The sequence below is a fragment of the Neomonachus schauinslandi genome, chromosome 3, assembly GCF_002201575.2.
Source record: "Neomonachus schauinslandi chromosome 3, ASM220157v2, whole genome shotgun sequence".
Classification (NCBI taxonomy): domain Eukaryota; kingdom Metazoa; phylum Chordata; class Mammalia; order Carnivora; family Phocidae; genus Neomonachus; species Neomonachus schauinslandi.
In genome coordinates this window covers 41,870,035-41,893,141 of record NC_058405.1, presented here as the reverse complement: position 1 = coordinate 41,893,141, position 23,107 = coordinate 41,870,035, and positions in this window count along the sequence as shown.

Sequence of the window (23,107 nt, the reverse complement as noted above, 5' to 3'; positions counted from 1 at the left end):
TAAAAGAGAAACAAGAAGGATTTTGTAGTTTAAACAGTCAATGAGGTGAGTATAGAAAGGAATTGATCAGACATGTAGCTAGGTCTGGATCATGTAGCACCTTGTAGGCCAGGTCAAGAATTTTGAAATTTGTCTGAGTGAAGTGGGAAGTTATAAGATGATTTTAAGCAGAAAAGTTGGAAAAATGATATTCCAAGGACATATATATATATATAAGATATATATATATATATAAGATATATATATATATGTATCTTTCACTGTTTCCCCTTATTTTACGTTTTAAATAATTATAATACACTTATCAAACCAGGAAATTAACATCATTACAGTATTATTAACTATTCACACATATTATTCAAATTTTACCAATTGTCCCAATAATGTACTTTCTTTTGATCTAGGGTCTAACTCAGGACTTCACATTGCTCACAGATCCTTAGTCCCCTTCAGTGTGGGACAGTCCCTCAATTTTGTCTTTCACAGCCTTGACACATTGGAAAAGTCCTGGCTGATTATTTTATAGAATATCCCCTGATACGGATCTATGTGATGTGTCCTTGGGTTAGAGTGAATTTGTGCAAAGTTGGCAGGAATGTATGAGAAGTGATGCTTTGTTCTTCTCAGGGTATTATCAGCAAGTACATAATGTTGATATCACCTACCACTTTTTATTGGTAATATTAGCAATTTTTTGGGATGGTACCTCACAAGATTCTCTGCTGTAAATTTCTAGATTCCATGGCTAATTAATCACTATCTTGTGTGGAGATAATTTGAGGCTATGAACATATTCTATTTATCATTATACATTTTACCCACCCAGTTTAACATCCCTCAATAATTCTTGCCTGCAACAATTATAACTGTGGTAGTTGCCAAATTGTGATTTTTCTATGTCCATCATTCTTTCCACATTCATTAATTTGAATTCTACTATAAGGAAGAACTCGTTCTTCATTAATTCATTTGCTTCATTATTTGTATCAGTATATACTCATGGATATTTACTTTATTCTATGCATTATAATCCTGTAGCAATGTTGTTTATTTTATTGTTCAAAATCGCCCTCATTTGGTCGTTGAGAGATCCTTCCTAGGATCTTTTGATATGCTCCCGTCATTTTTTAAAGCCATTCCTTACTTTCTGGTACCCCAACATATTCCAGGCTTACCTGGATAGGACTTTCTTGGCCACAGCCCCAGAATTTATCCAAGAAGCTTGCTTTTTTTTTAATTGGGATATGATATTTAGAAACCAGTATCTAAGTGCTAGATGTTCTCACTAATTGAAGGATGCCATTTTTTTGTAATGCCCCTTAATGGACAGAGGTAGGAAATACATGCATAAACAGACATGCACAAATTTGCTTCCATTTCTGTATCTATTTAAGAAAAGAAAGATTGGTGTAACTTATGTGTCGTCTGTGGATACAAGAGTGAAATGAAATGAGGTTAAAATAACCAGGGGCTCGGTAACACATGGTCTTATGCACCATGACAAATCTAGATTTTAAGAGTAATGGGAAGCCATTGAAGGGGGTAAAGCAAGTGAAACATGTGATTCATATTAACAAAAGATGATTCTACCTATGAAAAGAGGATTAGAGTCAGGATCTACTGAGAAATGAGATTTAAAATAAGTAAAGGGCAAAAAAGAATAAATGAGATTAAAAAATAGTAGGAATGGGATGTAGAGGAGCTGAGGCACCACATTTTTTTCCACATAAGACAATATATACCCATAACCAATGTTTAGTTACTAATGTAACTGTAAACTTGGCATTGTAGTTTGACTTGATCTTTGCAGGTGTTATGTCATTTGTAAGATCAGTTGAAATACAGTCATAGAATATTTTGTTAAATATATTAGTGGTTAACTTTGTGATTTACAGAAGATTATTTTCTTTAAACCAGTATTAAATTTTCTAGAAATGATTTCTCTCTCGGTTATTTTTAACTTTAGAGTTCTTTGGTTCTTTTTCTCTTTTCTTTCAGTAAATATTTAACCATGAAATTAAATGTGTGTTTTTTTTTTTTAAGATTTCATTTATTTATTTGACAGAGACACAGCGAGAGAAGGAACACAAGCAGGGAGAGTGGAAGAGGGAGAAGCAGAACCCCTCCTGAGCAGGGAGCCTGAACCGGGGCTCGATCCCAGGACCTCAGGATCATGACCTGAGCTAAAGTCAGACGCTTAACAACTGAGCCACCCAGGCACCCTTTAAATTTGTTTCTATCAAGAAAACAATCACAAAGAAAATCCCCAGTGGGTGCAAACCAGGCACATTTCCATCTTGGAACTTTGCACTTGCTGTTCTGTCTGCTTAGCACCATTCTCACAGTTATCCACCCAACTCATGCTCACCTTTTCTTCCAATCCTTGCTTAAATGGTGTGTCCCCAGAAAGGCCTTCCCTATCCACCTCATTAAAAACTAACTTGCCACTACTTAAGTTATATTTGCTTATTTGTTTATTAATTTTTTTGCCATACTACACAGCAAGTAAACTCCATGAAAGCCATTTTTCTCCATGTCCAGAATCTACAAGGGTACCTCATATGTGTGTGTGTGTGTGTGTGTGCTGAATGAATAAAAACTGTTTTGTAAAGTTAAAGGAAAAAAGAACATCTTGCTTAGAAATACATACACATGCGATAAAAGTTTTTGGCGTACTTAGTCCATTGTGAGAATGTGCTCATTTATTTTACTGCCCTTAGGGGCTTAGTTTTTATAACACTAAGCAGTAGGAGTATAATTTCACAACCACTTTTGCTGGAATGCATCAATACCAGGTGAAATAACTAACTGTACTATACGGAATTCTCTTTTGAGGGAAATATTTTTCTTGAGATATTCGACAGACTTGACCTTTGACAATCAGCAGCATACTGCCTCAAATAAATGATGATTATGTCTGACTTATTATCATGTTTTAGAATCTCTTTTATACCATTTCACTACAAATTTTCAACATCTTAGGGAAAACAAAGAGGTTTGAGCTCCAAAAATTATGATTAACATAATACCCTTCAAATCCTGGGTCACCTACACAGGCTTCCTTAAAGTTTAGCTCCACTAATTAACTCCAACTTATTTTACATACAAACCCACAACCCTTTCACATGGTGGAAATAAAAATATTAATCTGTTAAAGGCCAAGAAGTGACATTATAGAAATGCTTTGGAAGTAATAAAAATAACTTGCAACATAATTCTGAGGAAGTTATAGGCTCTGAAAGTGCACCATCCAATGTCCTTACTCACTCACGTGGCCTGATATGCGTACAGAACTGAAGATTCATATGCCACCTATCATCCCTAATGTGCCTAAGGAGTCTCTCAATTATTGAAGTAAATGGTGGAGTTTAGGTAGTCTCAGGGACTGTTTAAAATATTTTTTACATACCCTGGATTCTCACAGCCTAATATATAGGACATTTTTACAATGATTTGTATAAACTTTAAAATATGTGTCACCTGGATTTTTAAAATGTGGCTAATGATGAAATAGTGTATTATAATTGCAAAGGCATCAAACATAAAGAAAATAATGCTAATTTACTAACATTATATACTCATAAAGTCATGAAATTGGCATTTTAAATGGCAATGGTGGCATTTTTGCAAATATGCAGCACCAATAATGGTTTTGATAAAAAGGTTAGGAGTAGAGAATGTTATTCTGTCAATTATATTGGAAAAACTAGCAGTTGCAAACTTTCAAATCAATAATAGACTGGAATTCATGATATACTATGAAAGGTTCTTATAACTTTTCATCTTTAATTTATTCATGTCAGTTTGATGTTCTTAATTTAAAAGAATTATGATCGTGTTTCAATAATTGAAAATTAAGTATTAAATCTTTCACATTTATTCCTGGTCCCTCAAAATATTCTTAATGTACTAACCTCACACAGCTTAAAATATGATCACCTGTTTCCTGAAGATTTTATTTATTTTTAAATAAACATTAAGGGAATGTTTAAAAATTAATACAATTGTCTTGAAGAGAAGTAAACATGGTCTTTCAAAGTGCTTATTTCCTTCTTATGATTCAACTGTTTGTACTCAGAAATGTTCTTGATTTTCCAAGTATCTCACTGAAACATTCATTGCTTTAATTTTTTTTGTTGTTGAAAATATATTCATGTATAAACCAGACTTATGGAATATCCATTCTCAAACTGACACCAAAAAATAACCAAAGTTGTCAGAAGCCATTCTTCTCATCTTTCCCTTCTTAGTACTTGTATTCTGACCTCTGACCTCTTCACACAAAGGGAGAGGCTTTGAGCATGTGCAATTCAGATTTGTACTTAGGATTTTAAAATGGCCAATTTATCTGGTAGTAACTATTAATCAAGGACATGATTTTTATATGCCAGTGATGTCAAAGTAGACTCCCTAATATTGCAGAAGCCATGTTCAGACAGCAGCTGGGAGACAAGCAGTAATTGAACATATTTAAAAATCCACCCCATGTACTGAACAGATTTCAATGTCTGCTGTGTTTAAGGTCCACTGGGTTGTGAAATGGCTGCTTCATTCACACAGATGTTAATATCTCCAGGCTCTTCTCTAGCTTTGTAACTTCTCATTTACATATCTGCAGTAGGTTTGGTGTTCATGAAGTGAGATACAGCTCCTTGTCACTACTCTTTGTTATAATAAAGCATGTTTGAGACAAAATACTAGCGACTGTAATTACAGCTCATTAAGGCTTAAGAAGAAAAATAATAAGGAACATAGCAATAGGTATTCAGTCACCAGTGCTTCATTAGTTCTTTTACTGTTTAAATACCTGAAGCTGATGAATATAAATTACTTGTGAAAATGTGGTTGAAAAAGTTTTAAATTCTTATCTTTATTTTACCCTGTGTAAACAGTGTATCAGGTGATAATTCTTCTAGAGTGCATCCTTGATTTTGTTGGGTTTAGCATATTTTTCATATAGATATGTATGTGGAGCCATTCCCCAAGCTATTTAAAAATCATTTGATCAAGTAAGATCGGGGTTAAAAAGCCGGAATATAGCTATTTTTATTTCACATTTAGGGACAATATTGCCTCTTCTGAAGAGGGTGAATATACTAATACGTGAACTGTATCCCCTGCCACGCAGCTGATATCCTTCAATTAAATCTATTGTCTTTACATATTATTTTGCTACAGTGCCCCTACTCCAGTAAACCTAAACATTCCTCGACAGTGAGCTGCTCAATCCTGGCATTCATCAGGATACCCTTGATTATTTTCTCATCTCAAATACTAATAATAGTGCTACTTTGGGTCTTGGCTTTGCAGCAATGTGTGCTTAGAGTATGCTACAGTCTACTTTGTCCTGCATTAGGTCTTCAGTTTCCTTAGGAGTACTTTGCCAACTTGTTTATATATTCCTATTTTTAAAAAATTCTTATGAACATGATTTACATGTTCCTAATTTTGATATTTTATGTATCATATAAATTATCCTTCCACATTTGTATGTAGTACTCAATAGGAATTATCTTTTACTAGATTTTGAGAACATAGAGAAAACACTGCTCCCTACATTGAAAAGTTTATAAAAGAATAGAAAATAATAATATTGTAAATATTTCCTTAAAGATATATCTAATTTAATTGGTCATCTCCAACTGTGAATCTGTATGTGTATATATATTGAATATATATATGTGTGTATATATATTTGAGAACAATTATATTTCATTTTCTTTATAAAATTACCAATTTGGAAAACACTTCTATTATACTATATCTTTAATTATCATAACCATATTTAATCTTTTAATTCAAGTTATAGTTCAAATGCATACCATTAAAATATATGCATGCCCTTAAAATGCATATACTTAATGCATATAAATTTATTTAATTATATACTATTAATACAAATGTACACAATGTGTATACTTAAAATATACGCATATACTTTTAAAAATGCATGCTTTAGGAGCACCTGGGTGGCTCAGTCATTTAAGTGTCTGCCTTTGGCTCAGATCATGATCCCAGGGTCCTGGGATAGAGCCCTGTATTAGGCTCCCTGCTCAGCGGGGAGTCTGCTTCTCCCTCTCCCTTTGCCTCTCCCCCTGCTCACATGCTCTCTCTCTCTCTCAAATAAATAAATAAAATCTTTTTTTTAAAAAACTGTATATTATATACTTAAAAGATAGACTTCAAATGCATGTACTTAAAAAGACCTGATTTAATACACAGTTTTCCATTTATCATGGTAATACCAACTTAATTTATATTTAGTATTGATGAAGTGTTTGTGATAGTTTTCCAGCATTGGCTTATATAAAGGACACCATAAGCATAAATTTTATGTTTTCTGGCTATTCCATAGACTATTACATAAGCTGACTTGTAGTTTATAAGAAAATTAAGTTTTCTATTACTCTTGAACAACAAATATAAATATTATACCATCTTTGCCCTGAGAATCCTCTCTGATCTTGATCTCTTAAGTAACATACTTCATTATATAAACAAAAGCTAAATCTGAAATAGCTTGGGCCAAAAATAGACAGGGATTAAATAACGAAGCTGAGGTAAGGGCAATGAAGATGGGCCTCAGAGTATAAAATGACTAGCCAGATCCTAACTCTGTGACCCTAGCCTAGTTATCAAATCTGTATCCCTTGCAACACAATTCTGATAACTAGGCCTCTAATTTCTCTTAGTTTAAGTCCTGTTTTACCCAATACCATAATTCAGTATTACTCTTAATAACTGTCACACAGTTTAGCCAAAATATGAAGTCTGAAGAAAAAGTCCCCAAAGCTGCCTTCATTTCAGATGCCACTTGTAATTTGGGGGGTCCCCAGAGCCACTATCATTTCAGACTAGCTAGCTACAAATTCAGAGTTCTCCTCAACCATCCTTAGGTTTAATAATTCACTAAAGAGACAGAACTCAGAAAAGTGCTGTGTCTAATGATTATAATCTTATTATAGTAAAAGAATACAAATTAGAATGAGCTAAATGAAGAGATGCATAAATTGAACTCTGGGAGGTATCCAAATGTGAAGCTTCCATTATCTTCAAGGATGCTTTACACTTCTAAGCATCAGTGTGTGGCAATATGTATGAAGCATTTCCAATACGAGAGCCTCACTGGAACTTCAACTTGAGGCTTTTATGGAGGCTTCATTAAGTAGATATTGACTCATTACCCACGTGGTTGAATTCAATCTCTGATGCCCCCACCTTCCCCAGAGGTCTCTCCTGTGGCCCAAGACCCATCCTCTAGCCCCAAGGCTATTCTGTCTTGTGTGGCCAGCTGTCATCAATTTCATCTCCCTAGCATAACTATTGAGGAGTCTGTCATGAGTCAGATTGTTAACATGAACTATCAGGTGTGGTCAGAGGGACCCTCCATGAATAACAGACACTCCCATTACTTGGGAAAGCCAAAGGTTTAGAGCTTATCTCCCAGGAACTGGGACAGTGGCTAGACCTTTACTCGGAGGTTAAATTCCTTAGTATAAAATGATCCAACCAAGAACCAAAATCAGAGCCAGATCTCCCACTTAACTAGACTCCTCACTGCTTTGGTCAACCACAATGTTAGCCCATGTTAGTCTGCCTACCCAAATCACAGACTCGCCCATGCCCAGCATTGTATGAGTATGTTCCATCTACACTCAATACTCTATGGGAAGTCAAGCTTTTTTTTTTTTTTAACAATTTAAATGATAAACATAGATGATAGATATAGTCAATAGATTATCTCTCCTATTTTAGCTAAAAACACACAAACAAAAAATTTACTTTAAAATTCACTTAAATTGGGGCACCTGGGTGGCTTAGTCAGTTGAGCATGCGACTCTTGATTTTGGCTCAGGTCATAATCTCAGGGTCATGAGGTTGAGCCCCGAGTCAGGCTCCATGGGAGGATAAACAAGTATAGTTTACATTACATTCACCAAAAACAATAGAATAGGCATAGTGGAACCAGCTAGACCAAGTCTGCAAATATACCCTCCAGTGTTACTGGTTTGCTTAAAGGAATACGATATATATTGGATAATGTTACAATAATGGGGTGACAATTATGAATCAGACAGTTCACTGGGAATATCTGATTCATAATTGCCACCCCATAATTATATACATACATATATATACATATATGTATGTATGTAAATGTTATGTCATTTAAGGCACATAGTCTAGAAAGCAGAATAGTAGGTTTGTTGTGGTTTGTTAAGTGAGTAATAGATACTGACTTTTGTGTAGTCCTTACTTAGCTTTGATGCCTTTATATGTGTGTACTACCTTAAAATACATTTCTATTTGAGATTGTTTACTTATTCCCCATAGTTTCCGCGATAAAGACTAACCTCCTTACCCATGCGCTAGACTGTTAGTCTATTCCAATATACTTTCTTGCAGTACTTCTCCCTGACACTTCCCCATCCCATTAATGTCAGTGTTGACTTTGTGACCTGCTCAATAAAATATGAGAGGGAATGACATGTGTCACTGCAGCACAGAAATTTTAAGAGCCAACATACCCTCTGCCAATTTCCTGCTTCCGGGACTACCAGCAGCCCTCCAGATAAAGGCTGCTCCATCAGCTGGAACCCAAAGTTAAGATGACAAGGGAGAGAGCTGCAGCTGACCTGTAAGAGCTATGTAACATAAATGAAAATTTAACCTCTGCTGTGTTAAGCTGCAGAAATTCTGATCTTGTTTGCTCCTGAAGCATAAATCTAGCTGATTCTGAGAGACACATTTTGACTTCTGACTTTGGTCATGATCTGGTATGTTACTTCTCCAGTCACTACAATATATCGTCAGTAGTTCTTTCCACATTATCAATCAATATTTTGTAACTCAAACCATTCTCAGTATTACAGCCAATGAAATCATTTTGAGAGACAAGTTTGACCATTTTGTGACTCTAATTCAGAAACTTCCTATTATTCCTAGGTTAGAGTATTTCTCATGGTCTATCCCTTACTTACGCACATCTGACACCTGATCATTCACCAGCATCCCTGGGTTCCTCTGCTCCAACAACAATGGCTCTCTTACTTCTTTGATCACTCCCTACACCCTCCATTATGTCACGGAAACATTGTCTAACATCTGCCTGGCATGAATTCCCCACTTCTATTTGGTATTCTCCTACTCTGCTTTCGGATCTCACCTAAGTCATCACTTCTCAGGGAAGCACTCAAACTTCCTGAACAGAATGAGAAACCTTAATCACTACTGAAGTCACAAAACTGAATAGTAAAATTGATGGAATGATATGAGCTGTAGCTAGGTACTCAAATTGGAAATGAAGATTATCATTCTATTTATGTTAGTCTCATTTATGTGTATTTTTTAGTGTATTGGATCACAATGATGTATCACATATTGTTCAGAATGATTTATATATTCTGACTCCAATCCTTTTTTATTTTTTTTAAGATTTTATTTTTATTTATTTGACAGAGAGAGAGGCAGCCAGAGAGGGAACACAAGCAGGGGGAGCAGGAGAGGGAGAAGCAGGCTTCCCGCAGAGCGGGGAGCCTGATGCAGGGCTCGATCCCACAACCCTGGGATCATGACCTGAGCCGAAGGCAGACGCTTAACGACTGAGCCACCCAGGCGCCCCCTGACTCCAATCCTTAAAAAAACATATATGGAGTATTTTTTTTTTTCATTATCACAGGTGAGGACAATGGGTTTTAGGAATGTTAAGTTACTTGCCTAATGTTATTTGCATTCAGAGCTAGATTTCAGGTTTCTCTGTGTCAAAATTTCCTTTGCAGTATAACATACATTTGAAGAAACCAAACAGAGCTTATTTTGTGGATAAGTTTACTGTTTTATTTTCCTCAATGAAAGCCAGAGGGAAATTGTGAAATTTGTAATTATCCTCTTATTGAATGAATTAGATCTTAAAAATTGAATACTGCTATTTAAATGTTTTAGTTTGATTCATTAGTCTCTGCTTTGAATCTTTGTGATATTTTATGCCGATAAAATTCAAGTGGTATTTCAAGGGAGATGCCTACCTTAGTTTAGAAGAGGTCATTAGAATGGATGGCCTCAGGTGTCTAAGTAAGCTGGTTTCTTCCTAGATCCACTATTGCTGCTTTGATTTGTGTTCTACTGAGAATTTATCTCCATCCCAAACTTTTGCAGTCTACAGATGTATCATAGTGTTTCATACTGTGTATCAGTGCAATTAAAATGAACTAGGCACCTAAAAGAGAATATCTGTGTCGTCTTTGCTTAGAATTCAATCTTGACATTTTAACACTGATTTAACATAATTTAAAAATAAAAATAGGTCATTTATTTAAATAATTCAACTGAAAATTCAGTTATCCTTTAATGACCAGATCAACTAATATAAAGCACTCTCCTACACTGATGTGGCTAATTGTCTCTTTGTAGGATTTATTAATAATTCAAATGATAATTTTTCTGTGTTAGTACTGAGAATGTACTTTTCTTTTAGTGGTCAGACATGAGTATAAGGTTACTATAGATATGTGAAAAACACAAACAGAACCTCAATTAAATTACTGGATGCTAACAAAGAAAAGACCAAGAAAATATTTATTCTTTTATACCTGAGGCAATAGTTTACATGAAAGCAAGAATTTTGTCTGTTATAAATGTTACTATTTAAGGGTAGCCTGGGTGGCTCAGTCGGTTAAGTGTGTTAAGTGTCTGCGTTCGGCTCAGGTCATGATGCCAGGGTGCTGGGATTGAGCCCCATGGGGCTTCCTGCTCAGCAGGGAGTCTGCCTCTCCCTCTGCCCCTCCCCCTGTGCATGCTCACTCTCTCTCTCAAATAAATGAATAAAATCTTTCCAAAAAAATAATAAATAAATAAATAAAAGGTTGCTACTTAAAAAAGGTCACTATATGAGGCGTATTAGTTAGCTTAATTGTGGTAATTATTTTACAGTATACTTGTATATCAAATCATCATGTTGTGCATCTTAAATATATACAATTTTTATCTGTTAATTATATTTCAATAAAGCTGGAAAAAAATGTCACCATTGCATATCCAGGGCTTAGCATCATACCTAGCATATAATAGCGACTTGATAAATATTTAATAAATAAGATAACAAATAGTTTATAAAACCTAGTATATTGACTTGCCCAAGAAACTAAAATATTATCCACAGAATCCACAATTTTTAATATTATGTCCAGTTGATACATAAATGAAAATACCATAAACATGAAAATGTAAGTAAAATATGAAAGATACCTAAATTATATGCAAAGGCTTTTTATAGTTTGAAGGATTTTTTTATTAACAATTCTAATTTTCAATAATATGTATTTAAAATTTATCTGTGTCTTAGAATGACTTGGTCCCATATGCTGTAAGATCTTCTTATTACTTAGTAAAACATTAAAAATATGGGTTTGGGTCACTGAAATCCTAGTTTTCCTTTCAATTCCTGAAGCATTGGTATGATAAATTAAAAAAACAAAATGAAGGCAGAGACTACTGAAATATACTTTTATTGTGATTTTCTACATATAGGACATTTTTATGAATTTTGAAAGTAATGACATTTTAAAAATTTCCTAATCTCAAATATGTTGGGCAATTCTTAGGTATGATTCTTCCTGCATGGGAATATCAGCAGTAAACTACACCGTGGAAGCTTTACAGTTACTAGAAAAGTATATTTGTTTCATATATCTACAGTGAAACACATATATGAATGTAATAACTTTCCTTTTTCTTCCTCTTCTATCTCCAGGCACCTTCTCAATTAAAATATGAAGTAATTATCAAACATAGATTTAAAATGATAAGAAGCATGCAAAATTATTTCATTTTAGATAATAAAGGCAAATATTAGCTTTGAATTACTTATTAAGAAGAAATGATTACATTGCCTTAGAGTTTTAAAGCAGAGAACATTGCTTCCTTGAATAAGAATGCACACACACACACATACACACACTTTCCTTCATTAATATTCTCTCCTTTTTTCTCTACTTTCACCTGAAATCTTTATTGCTTGAGTTATTCTAAATTTTTCTCTTACACAAATTCTGATTGCAGCCATTATATACAAATGGCCTGGATTTCCATTGTGACGATAAAGATTAGGGCAAGCCAAATATATCAGAGGTATAGTTGTCCAGAATTTTTGTGATAACAATGCACAAATAGTATGTGTATGATAATTAAGACAATTGAACAATGTAGAGATGTGCATTGACTGGTATTTCTTAAACTGATTTTCTAAACAAACATTCCGTGTATTTTTGTGAGATCACGATGAAGTAACAGGTTCTTTTATTTCTAATGGTGACATGAATATCTGATAACATCTTGAAGTGGTGGTCCAAAAGTTATGAAAAAAAGCAATATCGAAAAATCTAGCTTATGCTCATATTCAAGTAATACACTATCTGTTTCTGGAAATGAAAGATCTAAATTTTTATTTGTTGTGCTATTTTTCTTTATTCATCATATTAGCTCTACTTTCCATTTGTAAATAAGACATTCCATGTCATTATTTTAGTAGTAACATAGTGAACCTCTATGACAAGCTTAATTTGTGTATCATCATGTATTCCAATGCATCACTTCCCTTTAATCACTTCATTATATCTGGGACTATTTCTCTATCTCTGTGTGTAAACAGATGGAAACTTTATGGGGAACCCATCCTCACTTTCAAACAAAGCTGCTTATTTATATTAAAAATTTCCAATATATTCTGCTTACAGTTGGATGCCTACCACATTACAGAAGATCTTTAATGAAGATATTTCAAATTTATTTCAAACATTTTTAGTGATGTCGCAAAGAAAGTATCGCCAAATAACCAAAGTTCCCCTGCATTATTCTTCTAATTCTTTTTTTTTTTTTTTTTTTGTTAGCTCTTTAGCTAGACAAATAGAAATCTGGCAAGCCTCCTTCAAAACATATGCCCTTAATTTTATATACATGATTATAATTCATTTAATCCTTAATAAGCATGCATGTTTAGCTCTTTACTACATTCTAGTCCATGAAAAATTAATTTAAGAAAATAGCCAGAGAGCAATGTGATTGGGTTTCCTCAAAAACAGACTCTGAGAAAAGAATATAAATGCATATAGTTTGTTTTGAAATTGCATGAAACACAGTTAGGGAGGTGAAGAAGTGGGAAATAAAGCCAGTAAAAGAAGAGAGTTAGAAAACGAATGTTATTGGGCGCCTGGGTGGCTCAGTTGGTTAAGCGACTGCCTTCGGCTCAGGTCATGGTCCTGGAGTCCCGGGATCGAGTCCCGCATCGGGCTCCCTGCTCGGCAGGGAGTCTGCTTCTCCTTCTGACCCTCCCCCCTCTCATGTGCTCTCTCTCTCTCTCATTCTCTTTCTCAAATAAATAAATAAAATCTTAAAAAAAAAAAAAAAGAAAACGAATGTTATTAATCCCATAGGGAAATCCTGGGAAATGCTGTAAAACTGTTGAGGTGTGAGGGGTCTGGGTATTTAGGTCCTTGGGTGGGCCGGGAGGTAAAAGATCGAGAAGGTGAGGGATGGAGGGAGAACTTGGTTGGAGAGCGGGAGATGGAAATTCACACGCACCTTTTGTCCTTCTGACCTCTAGGCAGAGCAGCCATCTAGTGTTCCAGAAAGAACAGAGATAGAGAGATGGGTGCACTGGCTGAAGTGGGCTCAGAGGGTTATGAACAGGGCATTTACTTCATCTCCTACAGGCCAACTGGTGTCTTCAATATGTGTGTTTGTATTAGAAGCGCTCCTCTGGGTCCTGACAGAGAACCTAAAAGCTGGAAAGACAGACTCCATTAGTCTGGGAGTTAAGACATCCAAATTCTTGTTCCACATGGATGACTATAGGAGGCTTTGATGTTCTTATTTGTATGTAATCTGTGTTTCTGAGATACTGTTATTCTTGATCCATAGACATTCATAAATGGAAAAGAAGCAGGACTTAGATGATGTTTTCTGCATTGTGAGAACTCAAGCTCCCTTCACACCTCTGCCAAATCACTCTTTGGTCATCTAAGTGGTGTTTCACAAGTTGGCATACTCTGTTCTCCTTTCCAGCTCCATCTCACAAGGGTGATACCTTACACTATATTCTGAACTGAAAGTGGCAAATACAATGCCAGTGGCCACTGGAAAAGGGATGCTGCTGTTGGCACCTTGCTAATGCTTATGAATGATCCTGTAAAATTGTGGAAGGCCTACATTAAAAGTGCAACCATGAACCTTCTCCTGCTGCCTTGCTGTTGGCTTAAATAATGAGAATCTGAGGTTCTCCATATCCCAACATACACTTTCTCTTTTTGTAGGCCTCTTGCCTCACTATATGAGTGTACGGGAACTGGGTCCAAGGGTCATTTGTGTTAAATACAATGATTTATTTAACATCTCCTAGCCATTCTTCCTTGTCTTCACAGATGTGTATGCCAGTCTCCGAGGATAAAGGTAGACTTAATGTAGAGCCTCTTATTTAGGTTTCCTGATCGGCCCAGTCATTCAATAATACTAAAACATGCTACAATACCAGGATAAACAAAGGTCCAGCAGCTTGCTCTGACTATACTGTGACACTAAAATTCTATGTATCTTTAGATGTTTGTGGCCCTGCTTGCACTGTGCCATGAAGTGTGTGCTGGCCTATGTGCATGAGAAGACTGTGGTCTTCTTGTGCCTTAGCTGGGAGAGTGGGGATCTATGCATCAGATATATGTCAGGGATATCCATCAGGCTGAAAACACCTGAACAGCAATATAGCGAACTAAACGTCATTAGTCTCCAGTATAAAGGTATCATATGTTTTTCAAATGTCAAAACCAAAGTGATATGTGTGTCAGTTTAATGACTATTCAGAACGAACAAACTTGAAAATACCCTTCTGTGAGTTTGCTGCTGACAGTGTATCATGATTGAAAACAGAATGTCTTCTGTTCATGAAGTTTGAACATGGATAAATAGTGTGTCCTTATGTTCTCCTTCAACTAAGATAGTGTTGCTGACCTCCCACATTTCATATCCATCATAAGATGAAACCCCATTAGCAAAGTTCACATCAGAATTTGTCCTCGTCAATGCAAGTTTGTCACAAATGATTCCGTTCTCCCTTGTGAGATTGTGAAGGAGTCATTATAAGGAGATGTGTTGGATATACTTAAAGCAACAGTGCGTTGTTGTGATAAACTCATTAGCATTGCTACTACTTCAGGAATTTTTTATATCATCTGTAAGATAGGACATATAGGTACAAAATCTCATTAAAATCTTCATGGTTATCCAATACTAAGCAATTTATTCCCCTTTGTGCAAAGAAAGGCACATGTGCATGTGCATTTTTGTTTCTGACAAAGAAGATGAATTTTTCCATATATTTATTTTCCCCATACTTTTCCTTATTTCTTGACCATGCTTATGTGAATGGGAGATCACAGGTTTAGTTGTACCGAACCAGCAAGAGGTGCTTCCATAAGAGAAAATTTATATTCTCTATTGAGTATTGAAGGGCTTTTTGTTGTTGTTTTTCTTTTTGTTTTTTTGTTGTGTTTTGTTTTGTTTTTTGTTTTTTTTTTTAATATCAGAAGAACAGGCCAAAGTGTAACTGACAGATGGAAGCTGGAGTCTTGGAGGGTAAGGCACAAGTTTCATTTAATTTGATCCTATACAGAACAGAACACAATGCCAAGTGTAATGCTTTCTGATGGATTTTGATTAGTTGTGCTTGGCTAGCTCCTCTTTATATTACTTCAGTTCACACTCATTTTGAAGACTAGATGGAATTTCTTCATAGCAGCGGCATGTTCATTTGGGGCAGGGGCATAATCAGGTCCAGCCACGGTTTCCCTTTGCTCACTCACATACACAATAACCTGCTTTCCCTGCTACTTTACAAGAATTATTGGAACATTTCTCCCTATTGCCAGCTGGATCAGTCTCTGTGACTTCCTTATATTTGTTTCTAAATATCGTTTCAAAAATAAATGCATTATTCCTTAGAATACAAAAATAGGATGGGAAGTCACCTTGAGTTTCATTTAGTGCTTCTCTTGTCTTCAGTGTAAAATACATCTGAGCCCTCCCTGAAAATGAGAATCTTATTCCTAATGACCTCAAGGAAAGAAGATTCCATAACCTTTCAAAATTCTATCCTCTATTTATCAAGCTGCGATATTGACTTTATTTAACCTGTTTCTGGAGATTAGGCTTATCTCACCCTATTTTTTTCCCCACTCAGTGAAGATAGGAAAATTTGTCTGTGTCTGGGGTTTTCTTTATCAAGCTGGTGTGGTTATTAATGTTTATAAGACTTTTAGATAAATGATATTTAGCCTATTTATTTCTTCCTTTCATTTTCTTTTTTCAATTATTATTCTATTCTTATGGCAACTAAAACAGCCACTTTTGAATAGCAAGGAAATGGAGTCATCATATTCAACTTAAGTAAAAATTATATTTCCAAGGTTAAGATCACTTGAAAATTTAAAGAATCTAAGCTGTTAGTGTAAAGATTGATACTTAAAGTTTTCTATATTTGATGTGCATCTTTTCTCATAATTTCCTTGAAGTGAGAGATATGGGGAGAAGTTGTTTATTTCAATTTCTAGTTCAAATTTAGCACATATAAAAAGTCCACAAGGAGAATTGACACTAATAGCAATTTGGAGATAGAAATTTGGAGCTGAAGAGGGAGGTCTGGTCTAGACATGCAGATTTGGTACCCTTAACATTGATGTAAAATAGTAGCTCTGTGGACACAGATGAAGATTAAGATTTCTAAACGGAGGTCAATGTCTAATGATATATTGACACTGGTTGGTGATGAAGCACCCCAGATCTTTTGACAGATCCTTCTCTCTCTCTCTCTGTCTCTCTCTGTCTCTCTCTCTCTCTCTCACACACACACACACACACACACACACACATACATGATTGACCTTCAGACCATCAAGAACTTGGAAGGTCCTTGGGCCAGTATTGTTTTGTTTTGTTTTGTTTTGTTTCTGGTGATTTAGTCTGCATGGAGCAGCCTATTCTTATTTTGTATGTAGTATGACCCCTTGTTCTCTATACTCCTTCAAGAACAGAAAAAGTATGATTTTTTTTTTCCATTTTGCTTCAGAAGATCACCATTGATAAAGACAAAATCCTCTGGGTTTTATTACTGTGAATTATGCAATAAAATGTTTGCTATTTGCTCACTTAAATTCGGATTTAATATTCTGCTTTTCAAGTTCTTGCCTACCTGGCTAAAATTGCTTATGCTTTTGTTGGACTCTAATAAGATGGTGTTTGCTTACTAATGCAGTATATTTGCCTTCATATATGTATTTTCTCCAGATGCAATTTGAGAGTGTAAAACCTCTTATATTTTGCAGGTTGTGAGGTAAAAACCAAAATAATTTTATCCAGGCCATTTTAGAAGGTACAAGAAGGGCAACTTAGAAGCTGTATAATTTATATTAATTGCAGAGATTTAGGAGTCATAATAGTCTGAGTTCAAATACCAACTTAATGCCATTGTGACTTTGTATCCATCTCCTAACTGATAAACCTCATTTTACTCATCTATTTAACAGATAAAAATGTCATGCCTCATTGATCAGCTGGGGCATCTACAAGAAATATGCAATCCTTGATATATAGTGGATGTTTGATAAATGTGTTTGTGTTGCTGCTTCTATATTCAAACCCTAAGCTTTCTTCCCTCCTCTTCACCTTTATCAATAAAGGGAATCTTCCTCAAAAATGACAATATGGATATATAAATTTCATATGTATGTGCGTGTGTGTTTGGAGAAATTCTAAACTTGAATTTCATATATGAAGTTATATTATCTATAGATAAAGAGAATCTAATGAGCTCAAGAAAATATGGAAGGTAATTTGGATTTATGATATGATAATCTTAACAAATATTTTTTATAACCTACCCAAAATTGATTTTTTCTTGAATTGATTATATTGCTTTCTAATGATTTCTAATTATTAGTAATGACTAATTATATCCTACTCTTTACATACAAATATCACTCAGATACTAAGTAAAGCCTATTAAGAAATTCCTTTTCCTAAAAATAGTGTTCAGTGGCTAAATTTAACTATAATAAGCTTGTAAGTAGACAAACTTCATGACAATTTTACCAAAAATCTCCCTTCCAGTAATAAAATGGCAACATGGATTCGCTGTACCAATATAGTAAGAAAGCTACCAAATACCTCTATCTCTATAATGAGTACCATTTCAGTTTTGGTGGAACATATAAGACATAAGAATGATCTTAAGGACGGTCTTAAGTTAAATTGTTTTCCCAAAGTCAGAGACAACAGGTGCCCACCAGTATACCAAGAAGCAACATTGTAATGTTGACCTTGTCTCTATGGATATTCTGACACTGACAAACATACCTTTGTCTCTTCTTCAATTGCACTCTATGAGCAATGATTAAAGTTAGTATTACTGTTTTCTTATAGGGCAAGACCCGACCCTGTTATTTATCTTTCCTGCATTTCATAATCTTTTTTGTTGTTATTGCCCAGGTTTTGTTGTTTTTAAACATTTTGTATTTTCTGACGGACTTTACCCCCATCTTTGTTAATCTTGCTTCATTCTTAATCTTTTTGCCTATTTGCTTTAGATTCCAGTATGTCCATTTCTTCCTCATTACTATAAGGCACATCTTGCTTTTCCCAATCTATTTCCCCAACTGGTCAATTAAATAAGAGTCTCACTCCCTCGCTCCACTACTCAGCCTGACTAATCTCATTATGTACAAATGAGGTAATGGTATGATTGGCTAAAATGGCAGGGAAACTTGCCTCTTATAAATCAGGCATGATTCTGATCAATCAGAATTATAAGAAGTAATAATGAATACAGGCACCATTGCTAGGGTGCATATGAGTACCTGAAGTAACACTACAAGAAGTTGCCTTGCCTAGAAATTTTGAATGCAGGTGTGTTTGACTGCAGTGACGGTGCCTTAAGGGAAAAATAGAAATGATTTTGCGCCTGTGTTTGTAAACAAGCTTCTTAAAACATTCTTTAAACACGTCTTTCAAATAAAATGGCAACATATTCTGGTTTATTAACGTATTAAGAAAAATAGGAGTGCATTCCATCTCCAAGTGACTTTCCACACACTGTGGTAAAAACCTATGCATTGTGAAATGTGAGGTACACCAAATCTCCTCCATCTTATCAACATCTCTCTTTTGGACTTCTAAAATATATACTACATAAATTCACTTTCAAAATTGAAGGTACTGGGGGTGCCTGGGTGGCTCAGTCGTTAGGCGTCTGCCTTCGGCTCAGGTCATGGTCCCGGGGTCCTGGGATTGAGCACCGGGAAGACTGCTTCTCCCTCTCCCACTCCCCCTGCTTGTGTTCCGTCTCTCATTGTGTCTGTCTGTCAAATAAATAAAATCTTAAAAAAAATAAAAATTGAAGGCACTGAATATGCCTGTTATCTAAGGGATTATATAATTAACAAACATTAACTTTTTTGGAGTGAGTATAATAAATAAAATGATCTATTAGCTCTGTGTCCCTGATGTCAAGAAAACTGGATATATACGATGCTACATTTTGAGAAGCAAAAAGACAAGAAGCAAAAGGAAAATACCGAAATATTAGGATATTCTTAAGACATATATCACAGACCAAAGAGGGAGCCAGATCACAAACATGAGATAACAAAAATAATAATAATGCTTTAATCATTGAATATTGTTTCTTACTATGTGCTTTATAGGTAACAAATCTTAATTTAATCCTCACAGCTTCTTCAGGTAATATCACTGACACCAGTTTTATAGATAATAAAGTATAATGAGACGTGATCTCAGGAAGATAAAAACAATATGCTAAAGGCATTTTGCTTTACTCTTAGTGATATTAGAAGCATTGGGCCCATCAAAACAAAGGGGTGGCATCAGTTGGCTTGTGTTACGTCAGAGTCACTCTGGCTAAGGTTAAGAATAGAATGAAAGGGGAAAGGAAGAAGCTGGAAACCATTAGGAGGCCATTGTGATAATCTGGGGGCAAGAGAAGAGAGTGGCTTGAATGAAGATGGTAGCAGGTGTGGTGTTGGAAAGTGGACAGATTTGGAAAGTGCTTTGGAGATAAAGCCTATAAGATATGTTGATAGAATGAATATGGGCTCTGAGGGAAAGGGATATATTCAGAATGTCAACTGAGGTTTTTATTTAAAGCAACTGAGGCTGGCCTTATCGGTAACTGAGAAAGGGAAGATTGTAGGAAGAGCAGTTTGACAGGGAAGGGAGAATGGGAGCTGAATTCTGGACACGTCAAGTTCGAGATGTCCGTTAGACAAAGAAATGAGTATGTTATATAGACAATTATATACTTAAGACTGGAGTGATCAGGGCAGAGCTTAATGCTAGTGATACCAAATTGTTATAAGCATATATGGTCATTTAAAACCTTGAGAATGGAAGAAATCAACAAATTTTTTTAGACAGGGAGGGATGAGAGAAATCAAAAAGGCGACAAAGAGTAATCATCAAGAAAGAAGGAAGACAATGCAAGCATATGTCTCCAACCGCCATGTGAAGGCATAATTTTAGCAGAAGGGAGAGATCACATATTCCTGGTCAGTCGAATAAGGTGAAGACAGAGAATTAACTACTGGATTTGGCAACATGAAGGTCACTGGAAACCCTGACGAGCATTTTTTGACAAAGTAACGAATATGAGTGCTTGATTTGATTGATTCAAAGAGAATGGAGGAAAAGTATTCAGAGACAGTATACAAAGCAAAGCAATTTTGAGAATTGTTTTCTGTAATAAGAAAAAAACAGTTTAGTAGCTAAATGGAGAAACAACGTCAAAGAGACTTTTTAAAAAAACAGTGGAGATATAACAGAATGTTTTCATGTTGTTAGGAAAGATAGAAAAAGTTGCTGAGGGGCGCCTGGGTGGCTCAGTTGGTTAAGCGACTGCCTTCGGCTCAGGTCATGATCCTGGAGTCCCGGGATCGAGTCCCACGTCGGGCTCCCTGCTCAGCAGGGAGTCTGCCTCTCTCTCTGACCCTCCCCCCTCTCATGCTCTCTATCTCATTCTCTCTCAAATAAATAAATAAAATATTTAAAAAAAAAAAAGAAAAAGTTGCTGAGAATTCCTTGAGCCATGTCCTTTAATTGGAAGAGGTTATGGGATCTCTTGTGTAGAAGGGGTTGTCTTTTGGTTGATAGCTGGAAAAGTACTTGAGTAGTAAAAGAGGCAGAGATGGGGATTTGGTGATGGGGAGCTGTGGAAGTTTTCTTCAGATTGTTTTGGTCTTCTTAGTAAGATTGGAAATAAAGATCATCATTTACAAATGAGAACAGAGAGGGAGTTTTTGGAGGTCTGAAAATTGAGGGGCAATTCCATTATGTCCTCCTAAATGTTAGAGATCATGATTTTAAAGTGAGACTGATCAACATGATTTCCTCCAGCCACGATTGGTGGTGAAGGGTTAGGACGGAAGTAAGCCGGGATGTGCACTGAACCAGTGTTGGTGTCTCTGGCCTAAAAAATATGATAAATGGGAGAGGGTCAGGAGAGTTGAACGTGTTTTACTAAAATAGCCATTTAATCTGTTTTCAGAGGGAACTGAGAACATGATATGGTTGAAGGGAAATGGAAAGTTAACAGGGACAATAGATTGTAACTCTTGGTGTGGTTAAAATTACATAATTACATTCATCTCTTCTTTAATTGAAATCAGCTTGAAACAAGGAAATGTGACATATGTTTGACAAACAAACATTTATTAAATATATATTTGTAAACAAATAAGCCCATCATATAACTGAATAAAAAAGTTACTTTACATTATTTTCTCCAATTCAAAAATTCCTTATTAATTATTTTTAGAGAACAAAGCCTATTTCCCTATCCAATACAAGATTTTGCTTATAAGATGAATAACTGCTATTATATAAATAAAAATATTTCAAAATGAGGTAAAATAAACAGAAAAAGTAAATAATAGCTACTCTTATGATATATTAAGCAACTAGATTAGGGATAAAGATGTGATAGAATTTATTGTACCTAGTTCAATAATATTCAATATTGCTTAGTTCTGAGTTATGTGGACATTACAAATGGCAGGTAAGAAACTCCCTCCCAAGGATGCATACTGATGGTCATTTGTAGAGTGACATCAATGCCAGTGTCTTATATCTGTGCTATCTCTTAAAATTCATGAAGTACTTCCATAATTGCTTCTCATGAGAACACCATGTATTAAGCAGCATAGTCATACAACCCCATCTTACAAATTATTCTTTTTAGATTCAGAGAGATTGAATTGCTGCCTAAGACCATATAGATAAAATTATAGTAAATTTAAATCTAATGTTCTAAACTCTAGTTTGTCGTATGAATAGTATCTCTTTAGCAATATTTGTGAGTAGATCGATTAAAGCATGTCTTTTCCATCACAAAAAGAATTTAATGCTCCAAATTTTCCAATACTGTACATACACATTCATACATACACAGACATGCACAACATCTTGAATGAGTACTTGCTAAAATAAAACATGGAGTTTGAAAGCCCTTCTAGATATTGATCAATACACTATTCATATACTTTTTCCCAAGTAGTGAAAATGTGTTTTTGAAATTATACACTCTTCTCCAGAAGGACCCAAATAATGACATGGATAATGACATGTAGCGGAAAGAAAAGGGGACTGGCCTGTGCTCACATATATATATGAAAATCCACACACCATTTGGAGATCTAGAAAAACAGTGCTAATGATTGTCTTCAGTAAGCATCATTGTATTGTATTTATTTTAGGGTTGCTAGTAAAACAGACCTAGTCTAACTCAATCAGTGCAAGTGTATTTTAAAAATATGTGTAGACATAATGGACATAAAATCTCATAACAGTAATAGCAATAAAGCTTGGCATGTGAAGACAGCAATATACCTTCAGGAATGGAAGTGTTTAATACTGATTTACATTATATAATTTCTTTGTCATTAGAAATTTACAAATCTCTATCATCATTGGCATTTCTCTTATTTTTCTTTCACTGCATCTGTCACTGATACTCTCTATAGATTCCTGGCCTTTGGCTTTGCTTATTTATAGTTTCTGT